Genomic DNA, 21466 nt, shown 5'->3' with positions numbered 1-21466 from the left:
ATATCTTATTTTGTAAGGCGTGAGAGGAAAATTTTGGCGGGCAAAAGAACCTCTCAAGGAAGAAGATTGTAAAGTAACCCCATCCAAAATTGAGCAAAACCATTAAGTTCAAAGTAGTTAAATCACGAAACCACCTTCAATTTTAGGCCCACACACCATATTCCATTTAATAATTACCAATTTACGAGAAGCCAAGTCTCTAGACCAAATAAAGTATCGTAAAGAGGAGAGATGCTTTAAAAGGCAAGCCGACCACTAAAATACTAAGAAACTTTGCAAAACTAAACTTTAATAAACTGACTGCACTAATTGAACTCATCCAACCATAGAAAGAAGTTTTCCTTTCCAACCCAAGAAACGGGCTTTAGCCTTATCAACCAAAGATTAAAAGTAAATTCTCCTTTGCTTACCACGAAAAATTAGGACACCAAGATACATGAAGGGAGCAACACCTAAACAAATCCCAAAATGTCTCGAGACAAAAGTCATATGATGAGAAGAGCTGAACCCAAGATAAAAAGTGCTCTTATGTGCATCAATAAATTGTCCAAAAGCATGACCATACTTGACAAGGAAATCCTGCAAAGACCGAAAAGATCGAACACTCCCACAAGAGAAAATAAATAGGTCATCAGCGCATAACACATGAGTGGGAGGGCAACAACCCTGTGGAGTTGAGATAGAAGTAATCCACCTAGTAGAGTAAAGCAAATTTAAACCTCGGCTAAGAGCTTTTCTTGAACAGAAAGTTTGCAACTGCAAGTGGTCGTACTGAGTGATAGTGGTAGACTTTTTTTTTTTTTTTTTTCAAACTTTTGGGACCACTCTCTTGCTACCATGTGTCTCTTTTCTCCTTACATTCCCTGATCTCCCTCTCTTCACTCACTCTCTCTTGTTCTGCCACCTCATTATATCTCTTTCTCAATTCCCTCAGCCATCTTCCTCTGCAGATAATAACACCGAGACTGGCAAGCCTTCATTGTTCCGACTAGCTTCACGGCCACCAACAACCATCACCATCAACCTGAACCTCTCATTCCCTTCATTGAAAACTTCGTCACGCTTTCTCTCCCTCTGTGTGAGCTACACATGAACACTAGAGAAAAATTCAGCGATTCCTCCCATTCTCGACTCGGTAAGGTCCCTATTGTTTTAATTTCTGATCTCCAACTTAATTTTGAGCTTACACAAGAAATTTGGTGACTATTATTGCAAGTAACACCCATAGAATACAAACCTAGTTTTTTCGGTGAGAAAGCGACGACTTTCGAGCCATTTTTCGGTGAAATCAGACCACGGCCGAGGAAACCAATGGTACTATTCGAATCCTTGTTCCCTGATCTTTGTTTTGGTATATAACATGACTAGGTTTGGTAAAGTGTGTGTTATTTGGAGTTAGGGTTTATCTCAGCCATCATTTTTCCAGATTCCGGCAATCGCTCAAAGAAGAAGAAAGGAAGAAAAAAAAAGGCCTTAGGCCCAAAACCCGATCCAAAACCTTTGGCCCAAATCTTTAGCCCAACCGGCCCAAACCTTTGGGTTGATATTCCAACCCAGCCTAGTTCCAAAATGGGCTCAGAATATTCTGAGAATATTCTTGGAATATTACTTGTGTTGACTTTTTCAGAATTTTCTCAAAACCCCCTAAGGCTAATTCCAACGTCCCGAGTCCATTTTTTGCATCCATTTGGTGAAATTCTAAAGTTTTAATGTAGTTTGTTTGTACCATACTTGACCAATCCCGAAACTACTGAGCACCGGTTAATGTTATACCGTCAAGGACCTAGAAGAGTTTCCCTCCAACCAGGAGGCCAATCACAGCGCGACACGTGTCAACATAAGAAGCTAATCATAGCGCGACACGTGTCAACATCAAAAGCCAATCACAACACGACACGTGTCAATGTCAGAATGAAACTAGAAACTCTCTTCTATAAATAGAGTTCATTCTCTCACAATATTTCTTAATGTCATTTGTACTAAATCATTCACTAGTACTCACTAAAGGAGAGCTTGAACCTATGTACTTGTGTAAACCCTTCACAATTAATGAGAACTCCTCTACTCCGTGAACGTAGCCAATCTAGGTGAACCACGTACATCTTGTGTTTGCTTCCCTGTCCCTATCCATTTACATACTTATCCACACTAGTGACCAAAGCAATCTAGCGAAGGTCACAAACTTAACATTTTTTGCTGTACCAAAGTCCCCACTGATTTTGTGCATCAACATTTGACGCCGTATATGGGAACGACACTTATACCTACTCTCTTTAGCTTTGCCAAGTTGGTTTCCACCATTTGTACACTCTCTTTTAACCAGGCATCCCTCTCCAACATAGGGAGCGAAGGAAGCCACAACACACAGAATGACACCCCTCTTGCACCTAATGCGAAGCAACGAAAGAAAGAAGGAAAAAGGGTTGCTCTTCAAGCTAAAGTCGATGAGCTAGAAGCTCAGAACAACAAGATAACAATGAAGAATGAGGTCTTCCAGGAGCAGTATGAGAAGCTCTTTGAGACGCTCCACGAAACTAGGTGTACTCAAACACGCAAGCTCGTTGCCCCTATGGACATCAACCATCATCTGGGTACCCCCCAACACGGAGGGTCACCTCCCTTTGACATGGGTATCCCTGATGAGGAGCGAGCTAATCATCAAAACATTGATCAACATGAGATTTCTTTAAACCCAGATGCTTCGACCCGAAGTAGGAGAAGTGGAAGAAGATACCTCCTTGCAGAAGGGTTGGAAGGATCGAAAGCCGTTTATCGTGACTGCCGAGACTTCCTAAAGCAACGTCGAGATAATCCCCTCCACATATGCTCGAAGATCAATGACCCAATGGTTTCTGAAAGACTCAGTCCCCTCCCACGACCCAGGCCCGCTGCCAATCTAGGGAAGGAACAACAGGTCCTAGAGGAACATGAAGGTACATGGGACTCTGAGGTATTCCAATAGACTTGCCCTAGAAGTCAGTACGGCGAGTCCAAGAAAAAACCACATGCCCTTGCTCAAACTTTCCTACTTCCAAGAGGCGATGAAGACTTACGAAAGAAAATTTCATTAGTACATGGCTCCACTCAAGACCCCCTTGTCCTACAGCTCCTTAAAGAAGTAAACAAGTTGAAGGCCGAACGTCAAGCCGAGATACCTGACTGGAACCAACCCAGGCATGACCCTCTCACAAGGAGGATCCTCGACATCTCCTTCAAACGAAGACAAAACAAAAGCTTGGTTTACAACTATATACTAGAAGGGAGAACCCAATTGAACACGTTAACCTCTTTAAGTCCACCATGGCATATCATATGCACACCGACGAAGAGCGATGTATTCTCTTCCCCTCCACCCTCTCTGGCGGAGCTTTAAACTGGTATTGCCGTCTTCCACCTGAGATAGTAGACTCATTTGAGGAACTAAGGAAACTGTTTGTTTCTCAACACATCTTCCAGACCGATCGCTTGCATTCTACAGATGACTTGTACACTATTCGCCAGAAGCCGGACGAGTCACTATGAGAGTATGCCGGTCGCTTCAGCCATGAGTATTCTCGCTGCGCTGAGGCAGATGACAAGACTATCTTCAAGGCCTTCACGGCAGGCCTACGTGATTGTTTCTTCAAGTACATGATCAATGCCAACATTTGGAAGACTTACTCTGAGATGATGGCACATGCTTACAACCATGCCTCTGCCGAAGTAAGGACATACCAAGGGAACCCCCATATGGTTAACCCCTATCAACAAGTGGGAAGTGGAAGTCAAGTTCTACCAAGTGAGGAGATCTTGGCCATTCAAACACCCATTGCATCATCTCCTGCCTCATTTAGCTACTCGCTAAGTCACCAAACGTATTTGTCTCTTGGTAAGAGGAAGGATTTTTACTCTCAGCAAGCCCATTACAACAAGAGGGATAAAAGTTCGTATCAAGACAACCAGGGGTGAACGTACCGTCGACTATTATGACTATGGGGCCAAGCCTCACTCTTTCAAAGTGGAAGACTAGGTACTGAAGGAAATGCTATTATAAGAAGGCATACACATTACAAATGTTTTGACTCTCAACCGCTTGAGATCTTTTGTCACACAAGCCATTCGGCAAATATTTAAAGAAGAGGGAATTCAGAAAACTTCTTCTGAGTCTTTTGCGTTCCTAGCACTGGAACACTTGGTCTACGCTGACCTACCCTTAGACTCCAACTCAGAGTTTTAATATGCATACTTTGACACAAAGTATGTGATACTAAGTGTTACAACCAACATGGTTCACATATCAAAAGCATGGATCCCTTCATGCATAGCAAAACATTTATAAGCATCACTCATATCAATCAACATAAACATCATACATTCCAACACATTCATATATAAACATTATACATTCTAACACATTCATACATAAACATCATACATTCCAACACATCCATACATAAGCCAATAGTGTTTTGAAAGGGTTCAATATACTTTGTGTCTTCGACACTTGCTACAATGTGCCTCGACACCTTGCCTTTATTCTCACCAACCAGGTGATGAAATGTATAACCCGTACTTTCATTCATGCCACCAACCAGGTAATGAATGTATAACCCGAACTCTCATTCATGCCACCAACCAGGTGATGAAATGTACAACCCTTACTCTAATATCATTTGGTAACTTGCCATTCATACCACCAACCAGGTGAAGAAGGAACTCATCTTCATGCCACCAACCAGGTGATGAAATGTACAATCCGTACTCCCCTTCATGCCACCAACCAGGTGATGAATGTACAACCCATACTCTCCTTCATACCACCAACCAGGTGATTAAATGTACAACCCATACTTTAATATCATTTGGCAACTTGCCACTCATACCACCAACCAGGTGAAGAAGGAACTCATCTTCATATCACCAACCAGGTGATGAAATGTACAACCCGTACTCTCCTTCATGCCACCAACCAGGTGATGAAATGTACAACCCGTACTCTAATATCATTTGGCAACTTGCCACTCATGCCACCAACCAGGTGAAGAAGGAACTCATCTTCGTGCCACCAACCAGGTAATAAAATGTACAACCCGTACTCTTCTTCATGCCACCAACCAGGTGATGAAATGTACAACCCGTACTCTAATATCATTTGCTAACTTTCCACTCATACCACCAACCAGGTGAAGAATGAACTCATCTTCGTACCACCAACCAAGTGATGAAAGCAACTCACCATTCATTCCACCTACCAGAAGACGAGTGGTACAACTTGTACATGTGAACTCCTAGCATTCACAAATAATCAAAAACCCTCAAGATTGACAACTCAACTAGGGGAGCACTTATGCCCAACAAGAGTTATAGTCACCAACAAAGTCTTATTGCAAGCCAACAACAACTTCAGTGCATGGCATACAAAGATCAAGCTATTCAGCCCTCTTGCATCTGCTTCAGACATTTCCCCTCTGTAACAATGCAAACACTACAACTCGTAGAAAGCTTTACACACTCTTGATCAAGATAGTGTGAAGCAAAACCAATTTATGGTGCCAACAAGAGCTTCATCAAAGAAGTTCAACCATAATTCTCAAAAGCTTCACATACTCTTGATCAAGACAGTGTGAAGCAAAACCAATTTATGGTGCCAACAAGAGCTTCATCAATGGAGGGCAACCACAATTCTCAAAAGCTTCACACACTCTTGATCAAGACAGTGTGAAGCAAAACCAATTTATGGTGCCAACAAGTGCTTCATCAAAGGAGTTCAACCAAAATTCTCAAAAGCTTCACACACTCTTGGTCAAGACAGTGTGAAGCAAAGCCAATTTATGGTGCCAACAAGAGCTTCATCAATGGAGGGCAACCACAATTCTCAAAAGCTTCACACACTCTTGATCAAGACAGTGTGAAGCAAAACCAATTTATGGTGCCAACAAGAGCGTCATCAATGGAGGGCAACCACAATTCTCAAAAGCTTCACACACTTTTGATCAAGACAGTGTGAAGCAAAACCAATTTATAGTGCCAACAAGAGTTTCATCAATGGAGGGTAACCACAATTCTTAAAAGCTTCACACACTCTTGATCAAGATAGTGTAAAGCAAAACCAATTTATGGTGACAACAAGAGCTTCATCAAAGGAGTTCAACCACAATTCTCAAAAGCTTCACACACTCTTGATCAAGACAGTGTGAAGAAAAACCAATTTATGGTGCCAACAAGAGCTTCATCAATGGAGGGCAACCACAATTCTCAAAAGCTTCACACACTCTTGATCAAGATAGTGTGAAGCAAAACCAATTTATGGTGCCAACAAAAGCTTCATCAAATGAGTTCAACCACAATTCTCAAAAGCTTCACACACTCTTGATCAAGACAGTGTGAAGCAAAACCAATTTATGGTGCCAACAAAAGCTTCATTAATGGAGGGCAACTACAATTCTCAAACCTTCGAAGCAAATTCAAGACTGTTCGAAGCAAATTCAATTTATATGGTTCATCCAAACCGTCGACTACTACAAGGTGTGACTTGCATCACAATCTCTTGCTCAACAGTGTGGAAGCAAAATTTATATATGTTGTCTCTCCTACATTTTCAAATTTCTAGTTTCCCAAAAAAAATAAAAAAAATAAAAAAAAATAAAAAATTGGGAAATTCAACAAAGCTTCATCAATAGAGGACAACTACAAATTCTCAAAAGCTTCACACTATCTTTATCAAGATAGTGTGAAGCAAAATCAATTCATGGTACCCAACAAAGCTTCACCACAAAAGCTTCACCAATGGAGGACAACTACAAATTCTTAAAAGCTTCACACTATCTTGATCAAGATAATGTGAAACAAAATCAATTCATGGTACCCAACAAAAGCTTCAACTCTAAAGCTACCCTACTATTACCCACAAGGGTAGAGGAACAGCACCACTGCTTGATAACTAGAAAGTCCCAATGTGTGTCAAACTCTGTGCTCCGTGGCAAGGCAGACTGGAAAAAATCCCCAACCTTTACTCACATTCGAGAAAACACTCCCAACAAGATTGCTTGCTCAAAAATCGAAGAGGCACCGCTTTCCGAATCTCGAGAGCTAGACTCCCAACAGGATTACGTGCTCAAAAATCGAAGAGGCACCGCCCTCCGAATCTCAAGAGTCAGATTTCCAACAGGATTGCTTTCTCAAAAATCGAAGAGGCACCGCTCTCCGAATCTCGAGAGCCAAACTCCCAACAGGATTACGTGCTCAAAAATCGAAGAGGCACCGCCCTCCGAATCTCGAGAGCTAGACTCCCAACAGGATTACTTTCTAAAAATCGAAGAGGCACTGCTATCTGAATCTCAAGAGTCAGATTCCCAACATCATTGCTTTCTCAAAAATCGAAGAGGCACTGTTCTCTGAATCTCGAGAGCTAGATCCCGACAAGATTGCTTGTTCGAAAACCAAAGAGGCACCGCTCTCCGAACTTCGAGAGCCAGATTTCCTTGGATAAAGCTTGTCTGCAATCTTCACACGCAACATCAGCTTTCCAGATACCACATACCACTTTTTCAAAGTGCTTTGACAAAGTTAAAACACGTGAAGCTTGCAGCTCCCACTACATTGTTATGACCAAGTAGGGTAAAGGAATAACACTACTACTTGTTGTTAGGGAGACTCCTATATATGTTGACCTCCATCCTCCACAGCCAGGCAGACCTGCAAATAAAAAAAATGCTCAACTTGTCCTCACATCTGAGAGGGCACTCTCAGCAGAGTCTCTCGAAATACTCAGCTTCTTTTCCTCCCGATAATACCTCTGCAAACAAGCCACACCGAACACCGTATGTGACTGGACTATATTTAGAGAACGCTACCTTAAGAAGGCCTAAGGCCCATCTCTTGCTTTGATTCAACGTATCAAAAAGGTTGATCGGGGCATCCCCTAAAAATGCAGCCTTCTCTGGATTGCAAATTATGGCATTTTATCCTTCGCAAAGCAGGATATAATCTGTGAAGTAGTATTCCACTAGTAAGCCATATCTTACTCCCATCTACACAATTTAACCAATTTCATCTATCAGGTTTCAAATTACACTGTCATAATGTCATTGACTTGTAAGAAAAATGGGAGTTGTTAATCACGTTCCTAAAGGGTCATGTTGCACTGTTGAATGATCGAGCTAACTACAAGGAACGTAGGATGATTTTTTTGAAGTGTGAACAATGGTTCCCTGATTAGAAGATACGTAGCGCTAATTAGCTTATTTACATAATACGGCCCTCCGAAGAATGCTCGTCGGGAGAAAAAGCATCCGGTTCCTACATAATTTGGTCCTAATAGCCCATCGAGTCCCCATGGGTAAATAATGAACAGATGCCTGAACTCACTTGCATATATGTCAGTCTTGTTGATTCCTTGAAAACATTGAGGGAATTGGACATACCCTACTTTGGATAGAAGCTTAGGGTCTTATAGGTAACATAGAGAGCGAAGTGGCATATCGGGATTATTGGAGTACATATCACAGTATAGGGTTCAAGCTATTGGAGCATTGGTCATGGTAGCTAAAACTCGTAGCTTTGTAACACAACACCAAAAGATAAACAAAGTACTTAATTTGTTTATTAATGTAGAAAATTAATTAATAAAAAGATGGTTAATGAGAAAACTAGCTAGGGTTTTGAGCTTAAAAGGGCATTAAGTATTGATTTGGTACTGAGGTGATTTTATAAAAAGTGAGTACAAAAAAAAAACTGAGCTAAAAAATGTGTTTGGTAAACACTTAAAAACAACTTATTTTCACAGTTTTGGGTGAAAAAAAAATGAAACGTGAAGCAGCAAAAATGAGTTTATTCTCACAGCACAACAAAAACAGTTTCTTTTTCAAAGCACAGCAATACCAAACCAGCCCTTAGGTATGGTGGGGTGATGTCCTGCTTTTTTCTCTAGAGACATAAATTAGATTTGACATCATAAGTTATGCACTTCTGTATCTAACTTTTTATGTTAGCAGCATAAATGGTTGCTTGCAAGATTGTTAATTGCGTGATAAGTTTCAGTTAAAAACAGCTATCTTATGATCGTGCATGTTAGGATGATATTTTACACATATTTTGTACCCTTTTTGTCTTTTATGTAGTCATGATCATGTATTAAATTGTTGAGTTTAATGCACTTTGTGTATGTATTGTAGAAACTACGGTTTTGAGAACAAGAGATGGGATTAAATGCCTAAATACAAGAAAACCTGGTGATTGCCAAGTTAGACCTTGGTATTATTTTCTGTTGAAAAAATAAAAGAGTTGGACCGGTCAAAGCTTTAATTAGTTGGCCCAATGGAATGGACTTATGCAAGATAGTCCAAGAAAGCTGCGGCAGAAACAAAAAAAGTGGTGGGGGATTTTAAAGAAAGGCAGACTAGTGGAAAATATAAAAAGGGGGAGGGGAAGAACCTAGCGCCGCAAGAAAAAAGCAAGGGAGGATTGAGAGCCGAATCAGGGTGTGCCGCAATGAGAGAAGGTTGCAAATTTTCAGGGCATACACCCAAATGAATACAAAATTGGAGTTTTGGGTTTCTTTTATGTCATCGAATTCGTCCATGTTTGTCATTAGTTTGATCATGAAGTAAGTCCTCTTGCTAGGACTAAGGTGTACTCTTATCATGAACATATAATTCTCGTTATTTTATATTAATCTCAGTTGTTTTCCATGTTGAGTGATTGTTATTGTGCTTTGTTGTTATCAAATAACTGGCCATTATTTGTGTGAAGAACTAAATTGTAACTGACAGGTTGAGTTTAGTAGATTGCTTCTCTTAACAATTACCATGAATTACATAATTGAGTAGACTTACTGGTTATGATTTGTGTAGTATCGTGTAATTATCCATTGAGTGTAAAGGGTTTCAGTTATCTATATTTGTGGCTAGACATAACATGGGTAGATAGTTAGAAACATGGTTAGTATATTTTGACAGGAAATATTGACAAATAAAGGGATATATTGCTAGCAACATGGGAATAATTTGATGGTAATATGAATAACGGGATTAGATGGGATTAAGAATGAGGAACCTGATGTCCTAGTGCTTCCATATATTAATCTTTTATAATTCATTCACTTTTACTTCATGTTCAATTAATTGTTATTTTTACTTTCGTTTCGTTTCGTTTCTTTGCATATTTGAATTTGTCAACGTAATCCTTAAGTTTAGTTTGAAGTCAATCACAATAGTAAATTTAGGTTAATCCGATCCTTATTTGAACGACACTCTACTTATCACTATATTACATGGGCAATATTGTATACTTGCAATTATCACAGCAAGAGAGCATGATGGCGTTAGTTCAGAAAGAGACGATGGGAGATCTTGATATTCCAACCATTCCGGAATCATTGTCAAGCATAGCTCTTTGTGCAGCTACAAGGAATTATGAATTGAAGACTATCCACTTCAATATGATGCCTTCTTCTCATGGCATGAGCACTGAAGATCCATTGGCACATATTAGAAATATCTTCAATATGGTGTCAAACATGACATTGGTAGAATGAGTCATTGAGGAACATCTCAGGATGAAAGTCTTTCCGAACACTATGAAAGACAAAGCGAAGACTTGGTTGAATTCTATAAGGCCTAGAACCTTGACAAGTTGGAAAGATATTCAAAATAAATTTTTGGAGAAATTCTTTTCGACTCAAAAGACCGATACCCTTAGAAATAATATCATGTAGTTCACTTAACAGGCAAATGAGACGTTTTCTGAGGTATGGGATAGATTCAATAGTTTGTTAATTCAGTGTCCGCATCATGGTTTGCTTACTCTAGTTCTTATGCGGATATTTTATAAGGGATTAACAGTTTCGAGCAAAGCTACAGTGAACAACTATGCAGGGGAATCAATTAAGAACAAGACGCCAGTCGAATGTCAAGCACTTTTTGATACTCTAGCACCCAAAATGCAACAATATGAAGCAAGAGGAAGACGTGCAAGAGTTTTTTAGATTAATAATTCTACGGATTTTGCTTCAAAGGCACAAGTCGATGCAATTGCTAGTAAATTGGATACTTTGCTTTCTATGAATAGGAAAGCACCAGTTCAAGTGTTGATTTTCCAGAAATTGTTCAAGAGCAAGCGAATATGGTGAATGCTTATAGACGTCCTGATAACGATCCGTACTCCAACACTTATAATCAAGGATGGAGAAACCATCCAAATCTCTCATGGGTTAACAATCAGAATGTGCAAAAGCCATCATCAGGTTTTCAACCTCAAGAGAGGAAGAATAATTTGGAAGATGTCATCGCTCAGCTTGTTGGTAACGTGAATACTCTTTCTATCAATACAAATCAATTTATGAGCAAAACTGAGACAACTCTTCAGAACCAGGTGGATTCGATAAAAAAATTGGAGGTTCAAATGGGGCAGTTAGTTCATTCATTGGCGGTTAGAGAAAAAGGTGATTTTCCAAGCTAAACTGAAGTTAATCCAAGAAACCATGAGCAAGCTAAAGAAATAATTCTTCGAATAGGGAAACAGGTGAATATTGCAGCTGATTTTGAGAAAAACCAATGAGGAGGAAAAGGAAGAAACCGATGCACAAGAGGAGCAGCCACTGTCAGATGTTGTACAACCGCTAGCCATATCGGGAACCATTTCAAAAGCTTTACCACAATCAGTCATTGCAGCCATGCCACTCCCTAAGCCTTTTGTCCCTACCGTGAAGCCATATGTGCCCCCTATTCATTTTCCTCAACAGCTCAAGAAGAATAAGTTAGATGAGAAGTATTTAAAATTCTTAGAGATGTTTAAGAAATTGGAGATTAATATTCCATTTGCCAATGCTCTGGAGCAGATGCCGAACTATGCCAAATTCATGAAGGATATCATCTCAAAGAAAAGAAAATTTGGTGATAATGAGAAGATTCAGTTGACAGAAGAATGCAGTGCAATCCTTCAAAGAAAGCTTCAGCTCAAGGAAAACGATATAGGGAGTTTCAAAATTCCATGCATAATTGGCACTAATTTATTTGAAAAAACGTTATGTGATTTGGGTTCTAGTATTAATTTATTACATTTATCTATTGCTAAGAACATTGGAATAGGTGAAATTAAACCCATTACTGTTTCTTTGCAGATGGTGGATAGATCAATTGCATATCCAGAAGGAATTATCGAAGATGTGTTAGTGAAGGTTGACAAGCTAATTTTTCCAGCAGATTTCCTGGTGTTGGATATGGAAGAAGATTATGAAACTCTGTCGATTTTGGGTTGGCCCTTTCTTATCACAGCAATGACTTTAATTAATGTGGAACAAGGGGTTTTGACATTGAGAATTGGGGAAGAGAAAGTAACATTCAAAGTGTTCGAGGCTAAAAGTTTTCCAAGAGAAGCAGAAGATTGTTTTTATGTTGATCTAGTTGATACCGCAGTTTCAGAAAAATTCAGAGTTGAGAAGCCTAGTGATCCTATGGAAGCTGCACTAGTTCATGTTGCTACTTTAGAGGATGAAAATCAACTTTTAGCGGAATGTGCTCTTTACTTGGATGCTTTTAAATCGGTTGCAAAGAGTGGACGGTTGGAGTTCGAAGACCTTGGACCTACACCTTCAAAATTGCAGACAAGTATCATAGCAGCTGCACCTAGGTTTAATTTGAAACCATTGCCATCACATTTAAAGTATGCTTTCGTGGGAGCTTCTGAGACTTTACCTATTATAATTTCTGCAAATTTGAGTGAAGTTGAAGAAGAAAAACTATTGAGAGTGTTAAGAAGGCATAAATGGCAATTGGGTGGAATATTGCTGACATCAAAAGAATTAGTCCGTCCGTTTGTATGCATCGGATCTTATTGGAAGACAATTACAAGCCTTCAGTGGAGCATCAATGCAGATTAAATCCAAATATGAAGGAGGTGGTTTGAGCTGAGATTTTGAAGTTATTAGACGCTAGAATAATATATCCAATTTCAGATAGTAAATGGGTGAGTGTTTTGCATTTGGTACCAAAAAAAGGTGGACTTACAGTGGTGAAGAATGGCAAGAATGAGTTAATTCCGACGAGGACAACAACAAGATGGAAAGTATGCACGGATTATAGGAAATTGAATAACGAGACTCGAAAATATCACTTTCCTTTTCCGTTCATTGATTTGACGTTGGATAGACTTGCTGGATATGCCTATTATTGTTTTTTAGATGGGTATTATGGTTATTATCATATTCTGGTTGCACCAAAAGACTAAGAAAAGATGACATTCACATTCCATTTCGGTACTTTTGCATATAGACGTATGCCATTTGGGTTATGTAACGCACCTACTACTTTTCAAAGGTGCATGATAAGTATTTTTTATGACATGGTGGAATGTTGTATTGAGGTATTCATGGATAACTTCTCAATTTTTGGCTCATTGTTTGATTCTTGTCTAGATAATTTGTCCTTGGTTTTACAAAGATGTGAAGGAACCAATTTAGTTTTAAATTGGGAAAAATGTCACTTTATGGTGCAAGAAGGGATTGTTTTGGATCATAAAGTTTCAGTCAAAGGCATCGAGGTAGACAAGGCGAAAATTGAGACAATTTCGAAGTTACCGTCACCCACTTCCATCAAAGGAGTTCGAAGTTTCCTTGGTCATGCTAGTTTTTATCGTCGTTTTATTAAGGATTTATCAAAAATTACAAAATCGTTGTGTAACTTGCTCCTTAAAGACGCCAAGTTTGTATCTGATTCATCATGTCTTGAGGCGTTCAATGTGTTGAAAATAAAGCTTACGACAGCTCCTGTGATAGTTGCATCGAATTGGGATTTACCTTTTGAAATTATGTGTGATGCAAGTGACTATGTTATTGGAGCAGTGTTGGGTCAGCGGAAAGACAAGCTCCTGCATGTGATTTATTATGCTAGTCAAACTCTCAATGACGCACACCTGAATTATGCCACTATCGAGAAAGAGCTTCTAGCTGTTGTCTTTACTTTAGACAAATTATGTTCTAGCTGTTGTCTTTACTTTAGACAAATAATTGTATGGATTAAGTAATTAATTATATATAGACTAAATACTTAAGGCATTAATGATTTATAGAATAATATTTCAGGTATTAATTATTTATAGAATAAATATTTAAAGTATTAATTATTTTTAGAATAAATATTTAAGGTATTAAATATAATACCTATTTAATACCTTAAATATTTATTCTAAAAATATTTAATATATTATTCGTCGCGCAATATTCTGAGCGACAATAACTTCGTCGCATAAGGAATCTTTACGCGACGAATACATGTATTTGTCGCACAAAGCACGGTCATCATGTGTTCAAACTTTCCAATTAACTGTGCATTGATGACGCATTTTGCGTGACGAACTTATAATTTGTGCGACGAATATTTTCGTTGCGCAAAGGTGTCCTAGTGCTATATAGACACAGTTTTAAAGCCCTAGTTTTCAAAAATGATAGCCAATTCTGGAAAAGGTTCTGGCAAAAAAAAACTTGTAGTGCAAATAGAGAGGTATCGACGGAAGCAAGTGCCGTACTTTGAAGGCAAAAATTTGGATGAGGCGTGCGCCGAATTTAAGTATGACATTGTGAATTTGGTGCGGAGGGATTGTTCTGTCGAGTTGAGTCTTGGAAAAAAGTTCCTGAGTAGTTGAAGAAGTCCATGTTGGGAGAGTTATCGGTTGGTTTGGTAAATAATGAACAATTATTTTTGTTAAAACGTAATATTTTTTAAATTTCTAATTTGTTGTTAGTGGCATTAATGTAGGTTCATTGGAATGTTGATAAAACCGATGAGAAGCAACGGATTTATGTGGATGGGCTTTTCAAGCAGAGTTTTCGGCAGTGGTTACATTAAAGTTGATGAGGGTGGTTTTTTTTTTTTAAATAGGAATTGTGGACTTTATATTTAATTTAATAAATAAATATATGTTATATGGATGATTATTAATATTTGCATTAATTACAATTTTTATTTGGGATAGTAAATTAGTTTTGTTAATTAATTTAATGTTTAATTAGGTTTGAGTTTTTTATTTATAATAAAATAAAATTTTACAATATATACAAATAACAAAAATAGAAAAAAAATTAAAAAATATGCATTGCGCGACGATACATTCATTCGCCACGCAATGTGTTGAAAAGAATAAATTGTAAAGTAAAGGACATAAAATAAATAAATGGTAAACTTGCGTGACGAATACTTCTTTTTTCGTTGCGCAATGGTGTTTGCGTGCAAAATTGTTCGTCCAAAAGTAAACTTTTTAATCTGGATTTAGCCATGTGTAAAGGTAAACTGCAAAAAAAATTGCAAATTGTGCCTCTGCACTTATCCTTTCGATTTTGCTCAATCCGTCATCCGTCATCCGTCAATTTCATCATTTTCTCTCAATTTCATCATCTAATACTCCCTCCATTTTCTTCTTTTGGTTGATCGAGCTATCTCGGTGTGTTTGGTAAGCGTTTTTTGTCGTTAATTTCATTGTCTATAGGGATATTGTGTGTGATTAGCGATTGGTAGAGAACAATTGAGAAGGTATTTTCTTCGTTTTATTTTTTAAACATATAAAGCTAATTAAATTATGTTGAACTTAGTTTGTATTGTTTATATTGTGTTGTGAAATTATATTTATATTATGTTGTTAAATTTGTATGTGATGTACAAATATGTGTTGTGATGTACGGAGTTAATTGAAATTAACTTCTTACTTGTTTTTTATTTTTAGTAAAACTTAGTTTCCCATTCGAGGATTAGTTGGATTTCGCGCATGGATGCAAAAGCATGACTGCGGTCCAATTAATTCTTGAATTGTCCCATTATTTGGACAATTTGTGAATGCACAGTTATGACGCATAGTTTATGGTTAAAGGATTAGGTTTCGAATGTGGAGATTTCGGTGTCATCTCTGTACGTTCTTCGGGTTGTACACCTAAAGAACTGTATCAAGATGCTGCCAAAATTCATCCACGTCGAAATCTAATCTGATGTAGCCATAACTTACATGACATGACTATGCATTCCCGAATGGGATAGGGCCTTTACCAGAGGTATAAGGTGACATTATCATTTTGTATGAAGTTGTTGTGATTGTTGTATTGTTATTGTGGTTCTAGGAATTATGGACAGGACATGGATACAGAACCCGAATAGATGCGCATGCGAATACTTGGATAGAATCGAGGATTTTATTGACTTTGCACGTATACACAACCCGGGTGCAACTAGAATCTGGTGTCCTTGTAGGAGGTGTAACAACACGTTAAGGGAGACAATTGAAGATGTTCAATTTCATTTAGTAAGGAATGGAGTGATTGAAACATATAATACTTGGAACCATCATGGGGAACAATTAGACAATGCTTCGTCTTCAAACGCCCCAAGAGTGGATAATGTTGAACCTATTATAGATCCTAATGAACAAGTCATGGATATTATAAATGATGCTTTTCCATTTGCATCAACAAACACCAATCAGGAAGGGAAAAATGATGTGCCTACACCAATGGACAGTGCAAAGTTCGAACAATATGAAAAACTATTAAAAAATGCCAACCAAGAGTTATACCCAGGGTGCAAGAGCTTTTCCGTTCTCACGGTCATTGTGGAACTAATGCAGAGAACAATAAAGTATCATATGTCGAACCAGTGTTTCGATTACTTTTTAGGGGCTTTCAAGAAAATGCTTTCGAATGACAATTTTTTGCTGAAAGACCATAGACAGGTGCAAAAGGTGTTGAATGGTGCTGGATTGGGTTATGAAAAATTCATGCTTGCAAAAAAAAATTGTAATTTATTCTACAAAGAGAATAAAGCATTGGATAAATGCCTTGTATGCAATGAGTCAAGGTTCAAAATGACATCTCATAATAGAACGACTAAGATCCCATAAAAAGTTATGCGTTATCAGCCCCTGAAACCTAGGTTGCAGTGATTGTATATGTTGACGCATACTACCACAGACATGAGATGTCATAAGGAAAAACGAGTAGACGACCATGTGATGCGGCATCCTGCAAATGGGGAGGCATGGAAAGAGTTTGATTGAATGTTCCCCAAGTTTGTTGCTGATTCTCGTAACATTAGATTAGGATTTGCCACTGACGGATTTAATCCGTTTGAGGTTTTAAACCAACACCACAATACTTGGCCGATTTTCGTATTTCCCTATAATTTGCCGCCATTGAAATGTATGAAAAAAGAATACATAATGATGACTTTATTGATAACTGAGGATCCTAGTAGGTCAATCGATGTATAATTACAACCGTTGGTGGATGAGCTAAAAGATTTATGGACACACGGTGTGTGCACATACAATAAATGTACTGGCATGATGTTCACTTTGCGGGCTGCAGTCATGTGGACTGTGAACGATTTCCTCACATATGCAATGGTTTCTAGGTGGAGCACTAGGGGTTATATGGCATGTCATGTATGCAAGGAAAACGTAACATCTAGTTGGCATGTCAGAAAAGTTTGTTACCTTGGTCATCGAAGATGGTTGCCTTGTGACCACGAGTGGCGAGAGAAGGATAAAGAGTTTCACGGGGAGAAAAAACATCGCCTCGGACCCAGAGAATGGTTCGGTGCTCATATTTTGGAACAACTTAACCGTTTAGATTTTGCTCCTTTCAGGACCAATGTCAGTAGGACAAGACCTTCTACACATATGAACTGAATGCACAAGTCTATGTTTTTTGAGCTCCCGTATTGGTCCAAACTAAAATTGAGACACAACCTCGATGTTATGCATGTTGAGAAAATGTATTTGACACATTGGTCGACACAATCCTAGATATTGAGGGCAAGACAAAAGACACGATCAAAGCTCATCTTGATTTGGAACGAATGGGAATACGATGGGGTTTATGGATGAATAGGGACAATGATAAAGCCATAAGGGATCTTGCATTTTTTTCAATGAAACCGAATGACAAGAAAGAATTTTTAAAGTTTTTATCGTCTGTAAAGTTTCCCAATGGGTATGTTTCAAATATCACGCGTTGTGTGAACGTTGACAGGGGTAAATTAGCTGGCCTAAAGATTCATGACTGCCAAGTTGTTCTATAATGCATACTTCTTGTGGGACCAGTCGATGCAATGAAACCAATCATGTTGTTGTCCAGTTTTCTTCGTAATTGACGTCAAGAACGTTGCGAAAAAACGGACATTAATCAGTTGCGCCATGACATTGTGCAAGTTCGATACAAGTTTGAGATGATATTTCCTCTAGCTTTCTTCACAACTATGATACACGTGATGGTTCACTTACCAAATGAGGCATTGCTTGCTGGACCAATCAACTTTTGATGGATGTATTCAATAGAAAGGTATATATTCCTCATTTTTTTATTAATCAATATTAATATATTACAATTAGTAATATGTGTATCATATCATTTTCTTTTGGCAGGCTTCTCAGAGACTTGAAGAAAAGTATACAAAACAAAGTGAAGCTCGAATGATCCATTATACAAGCTTGGGTGGCATATGAGGCGCTTACATTTTGTGGAATGTATTTAAAGGATGTTGAGACAACTTTCAATCATCCTCCTCGCAATAATGATGGGGGTGTGAGAAAGGAGAAACGTTCAGTTTTTGCCTAAATCGCTTGACCATTCGGAGATCCGATTTATGGCGAGTCGTTTTCCAAGAAGGGCATGGAGGTAGCATATTGGTTCGTACTCAACAATTGTGATGAGACACTGTCATACCTACACGAGCATGAAAATATGACGAAGCAGGCACATCCTTCACATTTGTATGCCAAGAAACACCATGAATTGTTTCCGCAGTGGTTTGTCGAATATGTAAGTTTGAAGTGTTTTGTATTGGACATATATATTGTACCAATTAAGTGTTGGAAATGTTCCCTAAAACCAATCATGTGATGATACTTTACGGACATTTCACATGTTAAACTAATCTAGTTTAATATCAAGGGCAAAGCTTATTGTTTTAAGCTGTCTCATATAAATGTTATATGCTTAAACGATAAGTCCAAGGAATACGTAATTAGGAGAATGTAATTTAAACAAGTTAGATTTATGAGACTATTCTCTTTCGTATACATATCCTAAACGTTCCTGATCATAGGATTGCCAATTGGGAATTGACAGTCCGTTAATATTAGTACATGTTGTGTCTTCTCTCATGGAGAGTGACTGGTCTTAAGTCATTGGTGTGATTGAAACCAAGACAAGCATGTAGGTGCTCAATAGCGAATGAGTCCACTGAACACGATCAACGAAGAGTTCTCATACTCATGTCACATGAGAACTCATGGTTGGGATAATGCAAAGTAGTCATTTGACCTGAGGCATCATAGTTGTCTTGTGGTTAGGTCCTTGATCTTTGATTATGTCAAAGTCACTCCATTCGCGGGTGTCCACGGCATAGTTGGGGTTAAGCCAGTTAGCCATGGAGGCAAGTGAATGTGCAACAAGGGATGTCTAACCTTCAAACCGTTTGAGGGAGAATACTCAATGATATGATTAAGAATCTCTGGCCAGAGTATAAATGAGATTTAGGAAGTCATTCCAAATCACATTGGATAGTAGACATGAATAAACTATCAATCCAAACAATGTGATCAAGAGTATTGTATTAGAGAAAGACCGTATTGCATTGTAATCCTAAACTGAATAGGTTCTCCACCTCTTCTGATTAGCTTGGGTAACCATGACATACTGCTAGGTGTTACTCATGGTTTGTGGAAGCCCTAAACGTGTATAATCACTAAAGGGAGAATTGAAAGTAAGTTTCAATTCACAATCGATTTGAAATGGTTTTAATCGCCCACTGCCTCGCTAAAAGGAACCTAATGAATCGTACACCGTGTAAGGTGGAGATTGAAGAAACAATGGAGATGAGTAAGAATAATTAAATGGTTTAATTATTTATGGCAAGGATTAATTAATATGTTAATTAATCAAACGAATAAGTTCGTTAAAGACCTCGGGATAGTTTTGGACCTTAAGGCCCAATGGGCTTCAAACGTCAAGCCCATTGACTTAAGTTGTATGACAACTTAATGAATAATGATTCACAAAGGCCCAATTAGCCCAATAATACCCTAAGGCCGGCCATTTAGAGATGGAGTGAGTTTTGGACTTATTCACAAGTTTGCCACTCCAATTAATTAAGGTATAAATATGACTTTATAGCCAAAATTCATTTAGGGTTTTCTTTTGGGGAAAGGATGAGAACATAAGCTCTCCTTTCTCTCTAAAGTGGCTGGCCTCCTTGGAGGGTTTAGCTAGCAATCCTACTACTCCAAGGTCACTCATTTCTTCTCCAATCTAACCTTGGTGAAGAGACTTAGAGGTTCTCAATTTTGGGAACTTGGAGAACCATTTCATCCATCCAAATCCATAGATCTAAGATGCAAGGAATGAAGGCCCTCTCTTTGGGTGATTAGCCTTTGCTTATGCAAAGAGGAATCTACAAAGGTATAATTTCTCAACTCACTTTGTTTTGAGTTGAGTCTTGGTTCACCCAACTACTAGGCTTTGAATTTCATGGTTAATGTTTTGTTTTTAAGTGCATACAAGCATGATTCCGCCTTTAATTTGTTAATTGCATGCTATATATGTTGCTTAAATGAACATGTTTTTCACAAAATTTCCTTCAAGTGGTATCAGAGCCTAGGTCTAGTAGTTGGTGAATCCTTTGGGGTTTTGTAGTTCATAGTCTTTGATTTAAATGTTGTAATATGTTACAAGCTTTATTTTTGTTTCTTTGAATGTAAATTTTGTTGGAAAATTTGCCATCTCAAATGTTGTAGATGTAGTTCATATGAGCATGAATATTGGAGCTAAAATTTGGTGCCATGTTTTTGGGAAAATTCGGCCAAATCCAAAGGATGGATTTTTTGGTTCATGCTTGACTTGTTAAAAGTGTTTTCAAGTGACTTTTGGAACCCCTATGTACCCTAGTTTGGTTATATGTTATTTCCCTTAAGTTTGAATGGTTTTGGGATGTTTTTGGGTGAAAAATGTTCATGGAAATTTTATAAGTTTTTCATGAGTGTTCTTCATTGTTCTTGACATTTTTGCCAAGAACAAAAAGTTTGGTGTTTTGATTCAAAGTTTTGATTTATTTCATAAAGTTTTTGTTTTGTGCTTTTCAAATGTTTAATTGTGTTAGATATTTATTTAGAAAGGTGTAAGAAATATTGGTGGGTGTGTAAGGATTAATTCCCTTTCACACACACCACTTGCATGACTTTATGTCTAAAACTACAAATCAACACACACATCACTCCCTTCTCTCCAAAACCTGCCACCCTACAAGTGGGGTGTTTTGGGGGCTTTTATGCAATTACATAAAGTTTTGGTACTTTTGTGTAATTTGTAGTTTGACCCAAAAGTTTACGTATTTACGTAAAGGCCCAAAATCATTAAAGGACAAATTGTTTTGTTCCTTTAATGAAGTTTTTGAATTTGTTGAAATTTTTGGGTTCTAGTTGTAATTACATGAAGTAGTGGACTTTTGTTTTT

General features: G+C 38.1%; 1 non-coding gene across 1 annotated transcript; it reads right to left on the bottom strand.

Annotated features, from left to right (window-relative positions):
- Positions 1–10669: 10669 nt before the first annotated feature.
- Positions 10670–10776, bottom strand: LOC114824668 (small nucleolar RNA R71). The gene has a single exon (XR_003772941.2). It is a non-coding gene; the product is annotated as a small nucleolar RNA R71 (small nucleolar RNA).
- Between the last annotated feature and the right edge of the window lie 10690 nt (positions 10777–21466).

This window comes from Malus domestica, chromosome 14, assembly GCF_042453785.1.
Source record: "Malus domestica chromosome 14, GDT2T_hap1".
Classification (NCBI taxonomy): Eukaryota; Viridiplantae; Streptophyta; class Magnoliopsida; order Rosales; family Rosaceae; genus Malus; species Malus domestica.
Note: the sequence above shows the minus strand (reverse complement) of the source record. Positions and strands in the feature narration are given on the sequence as shown.